The 4787-nt window shown below is 56.9% G+C and overlaps 1 pseudogene; it reads right to left on the bottom strand.

The window, feature by feature from the left end:
- Positions 1-1949: 1949 nt before the first annotated feature.
- On the bottom strand, positions 1950-2864 carry LOC138065567 (olfactory receptor 14C36-like; annotated as a pseudogene).
- Between the last annotated feature and the right edge of the window lie 1923 nt (positions 2865-4787).

The raw sequence follows: 4787 nt of genomic DNA, 5'->3' as shown, positions 1-4787 counted from the left end.
CCTTGTGCCAGCATGTGTTCCCAGGGCAGTACTGGTGCTCAGGCCCTGGGACTGCCCCGGGGGACAAGTAGAGAGAGAGGGAGCTGCTGGGGCACGTGGGCAGCGTGAGGAGCTGCAGCTGCTTGGGGCCAGGCAACTCCTGCCAGTGCCAGGGCTGCAGGTGTCGGTGGGGGAAGAGGTGAGGCCTTGGTCTCTGGGCATGGCAAGAAGGTGGCCAGTGCCCGGAGCGATGACGCTGGGCGGGATGAGGCTGCAGAAGGGGGCTGTGCCCTGAAACATGGGCAGGAGGCTCGTGAAGGCACTCTTGCCTGGTCCACGGGGGCGGGCCTCGCGTGCCTGAGCGCTCACCTGAGCCCAGCGTTGCCTCAGGAGTTGCTCCTCTGCAGCCAGCAGAGCATGGATGCTTGGGGAGCGCAAGCGCTGTAATCTCTCCCTTCAGCTGAGGCTAGAGGTGTAACAAGAAATTGCCACGGATCACTGGCAGCTGAGGGCAGCTGAGAGGCTGCCCCCTCTCAGCGGGACCACACTAGGGTTGCCGCAGGGTGCCAGTGGCCTGCCTCTCAGCAGAAGAGCAGCCAGAAGTTGCCCCCAGCCAGGCTTTGCGGGGGTGCAGAGCAGGGCCCAGGGCAGCAGAAGGCAACACAGGCAAGGGGGAGAAGGAAAAGAGTGGAAGAAGGGCAAGCTGGGCATTGGCCATGTTTTCAGGGAGCCCAGGCTGGCCCTTTCCAGCCAGCCGTTGCAGGAGGAGGCAAGGCTGGTCAGGTGTTCTGCCAGCAACGGCCCAAAGCTGCTCGAAGCTGCTCAGTGCCCATCCCCAGGCACATGCTGTCCCTGGAGATCCCCTGAGCTCTCCTGAGGGCTTCAGTGCCCCTCCAGAAGGACTGGCATCTGTCATCAGCACTGTCACCTGTGGGACAGCCCCAGGCAGGCAGTTCAGAGACCGTTCCCCATCTTTCCGGCCCTGGACACCAGGAAATGAGCTTTGGATCCAGCTCTTGGTCCCTAACATATCACATGGAGTCTCTGAGCTCACGACCCAGAGCCCAGGGAGTACCCAAATAGAACACCAAGCCCTTTAGTGGTGCATTCCCTTGAGCATATTTTCGACTTCATCTTGTGACAAAAAGCCTGACTTCAGGCGCGTCACAGAGGAGATCCCCTTTTATTATGGAAATGTTATTCTGGAAGCCATATGGGTGCAAGGCCTGGTCCTTCCTGTGATCTCAGGAATGCACCACGTTACGAGAGCACTTAGGCCATATACACACATCAGAGCACAGCAGGACTTTGTGGAAATGAGGAGAAGAGTCTTTGCGAAGAGGAAACTCCTGCTGCTGTTGGTGGCCGTGTCTCCATGCAAAGGCTGCAGCAAGGATGCCCAGTGGGAAGTTTGGGGATGGTTCTGAGGAGCACCTGGTCTGTCCCCACTGGCTGCATCAAGGCTCTCCTCCCCTCCACTCCACTCCCGCTCCACTATGAGCACTGGAGCACTGAAGAGGGAAGGGAGAGAGGTGCGAGTTCACACCCTGCCTGTGGCCAGGGAAGCTGAGCTCTCCTAATGGACATGAGACCCATGGTCTCATCCTGTCTGTCCTCGTCTGAGCCTGACTCTGTGCCCCTGAGCGCCCTTGCTGTCAGTGCCAAAAGAGACACTGCAAAGGGAAATTCTCATTGCCCTGAGGGCATCCAAGAGAGCTCAGACTAGTGGACTCTGAGGTTCCCCCATCTCTGCTGAGGAAGCAGGAAGCCAGGCTTCCTGCTTCAACACGGTCTCTGGGTCAGATTGAAATGAAAGATCCCAGAGGAGAAGTGGCACGAACCCCAACTTTTTGTTTTTCACAAAAATGTATCAGAGCAAAGTAAGAAAAAAAAAGAAATGAGCAACACAAGGCCTTGATGTCAAATGTCCTGTGAATGATGAGTGGAGGCACATGGGATGGTTATTGGTGCTAACATTGTACTTGTTGAACCAGTTTCTTCTGTGCATCCTTGAGCTCCCTGTTCCTCAGGCTGTAGATGAGAGAGTTCATCACCACATAGAGAACAGACATGGCCAAATCCAGAGGTGGGGAGGAGACAGACGGGGGCTTCCGGTAGGCAAATATGCCAGTGCTGACAAACAGGGAGACCACGGCCAGGTGAGGGAGGCACATGGAGAAGACTTTGTGCCGGCCCTGCTCGGAGGGGATCCTCAGCACAACTGTAAAGATCTGCAAGTAGGACAGCACAGTGAAAACAAAACACCCAAAGCCTAAACAAACACTAACCACAAGAAGCCCAACTTCCCGGAGGTATGAGTGTGAGCAGGAGAGCTTGAGGATCTGGGGGATCTCACAGAAGAACTGCTCCACAGCATTGCCTTGGCAGAGTGGTACTGAAAATGCGTTGGCAGTGTGCAGGAGAGCATTGAGAAAGCCGCTGCCCCAGGCAGCTGCTGCCATTTGGACACAAGCTCTGCTGCCACCCAGGAGGGTCCCATAGTGCAGGGGTCTGCAGATGGCAACGTAGTGGTCATAGGCTATGACTGTGAGAAGAGAATACTCGGCTGAAATGAAAATAGTAAAGCAGACCTGGGCAGTGCATCCCGAGTAGGAGATGGTCGTGGTGTCCGTGAGGGAATTGGCCATGGATGTGGGGACAGTGGTGGAGATGGAGGCCAGGTTGAGGAGGGAGAGATTAAAGAGGAAGAAGTCCATGGGGGTGTGGAGGTGGTGGTCGCAGGCTACGGCGGTGATGATGAGGCCATTGGCCAGGAGGGCAGCCAGGTAGATGCCCAGGAAGAGCGAGAAGTGCAAGAGCTACAGCTGCCGGGTTTCCGCAAAAGGCAGGAGGAGGAACTCATTGAGGGAGCTGCTGTTGGACATGGTATTCCCTCCAGGCACATGGGACTGTGCAAGGAGGAAAAGACAGGGACAAGTCAGGAGAGACGACTTTGTTCACAGCTCTTTCTCTTTCTCACAGACACCCCCCAACACACACACACACACACACACACACACACACACACAGACTGCTTTTCTCCCAGGCAGGACCTTCACTCAGCTCCCTGTCTGGAGCTGCAGCTTGGGCTGGCTGCGTGAGCCATGAGGAGCCGGGACGTGTGCCTGCAGGCTGCAGAGGGGTCAGTGCTGCTGGAGTGTAGGAAGTCTGTTGAACATCTTCACATGCAGTTTGGAGGCATTTGGAGCACAAAAGCAACAGCTTCAATGCTAGGGGGATTGTTTGCTTCTTTGTCTGCTCTGCAGAGTAGGAATAGGCAGCCTTTCCGTTGCTCCCAGGGTGAAGACTAGTGAGCCCTGAGAGGCACAAGCTCTCCCTGTGCCCCAGGACAGAGCCAGCACACTGGTCTCCACAGCAGTCCCAGTGCCAGCTGCCTTGGGTGAGCACCTCTCTCAGCTAGAGGACAAGCTCAACCACAAGTTACCTTTAAAGGAACGTGGCCTGTGCTGGCAGTGGTGTCCACCTGCAAAGCACAGCTCTCCAAACTCACCTCCCTTTCTCTGCTCAGACATTCCGAGAGTGATGGAGAGGGGGTGACACAGCACATGGCTCCGATGATCAGAATAAGGACTCTGGCATGGCTCTCATCCTCAGTTTCTAGTCACAAACACACCAGGCTTTTGCAGCTGCCCACATACAGTCATCCCCAGCAGCATTTCCACATCCTTAGCACCTCTCTGCGGCTTCTGCATGGGACATTCAGCTATCACAAATGTCCTACACAAGAGCTAAGCCCTTCTGGACAGCAGCACACAACTCAGCAGCACATCCCAGGGAGGGTCAAGGGTCTTAAAGGTGGCATCTCCTGAATCAGCTCATTCCCCCTTCCTCTGCTGGGTGGGAGAGGAAAGATGCAGGGGGCTTGCTGGGGGAAAGCATCTGCATGCTGGGGCTGGCCGAGAACAGTGATGGCAAGGTGATGTTGGTGCTGTCTGCAGGCTGAGGGGTCGCGTAGACAATTGCTGCGGTTCCTTGCAAACCTAGTCATCCCTCAGTGTGGTGGTGACCAGGCTTAGTTTCTTGCCTAAACCTGACTGCTGCATTTCCACTCCCACCATGCAGACGAGTGCTCTTGAGAACTCCACTCTCAAAATGTCCTCCTGGTGAGCGGGAGCTGTGGGCAGCCCTGGCCCACGCAGCACCCTCTCGACAGGAGAATGGACCTGCCCTGCTGGGGGAAACCCCTCTCACCCAGAGCTTCTCCCTGCAGCGCTGTGCTCCCCGGGCAGGCTGAGTGCTGATCTGCGTAGGTGGCAGAGTCACTGCCCCGGGCACACAGCACCCTGGGGTGCAGGGACGCTGCTCTGACTGATGAACCTGGGCAGACCTGGGAGCACAGCCCAGCTTCACACCCTGGCTGCATCCCTGGGAGAAGGCAGCAGGATGCCCTGTGCCTCAGACAGTGTGGCAGGAAATGCTCCTTTGAAGCATCTCCTCCTCCTCCTCCACACTGGAGAAGCTGCAAGAGCGATCCTTAAAATCTCTGCCAGACATGGGATGGGGTGGCTTCAGAAGACCCCCTCCAGGAACCTCAGTAGTGTTGCCCTGCAGCCAGAGACTTACCATGCAAAGGGCTGTGCAGATTTCTCCTGCAAGGAGCTCTCCTCTCTCCTCCCACTCCACACTGCCTCTCACTTCTCTCCCTCTTGCCTCATCTCCTGTCAGCAGCAGCAGGCAGTGCCCGGAGCCCCACTGCTCTTGGCAGAGGAGTTGCTGCTGCCCAGAGCTGTCTCTCAGCCATGCTGCCCGGTTGCCAGCAGCTCCCTCGGTCCCCAGAGCCTGGCCCC

Source organism: Struthio camelus, unplaced genomic scaffold (assembly GCF_040807025.1).
Source record: "Struthio camelus isolate bStrCam1 unplaced genomic scaffold, bStrCam1.hap1 HAP1_SCAFFOLD_173, whole genome shotgun sequence".
Taxonomy (NCBI): Eukaryota; Metazoa; Chordata; class Aves; order Struthioniformes; family Struthionidae; genus Struthio; species Struthio camelus.
The sequence above is the reverse complement of the archived record's forward strand: the minus strand, read 5'-3'. Positions and strand labels throughout refer to the sequence as shown.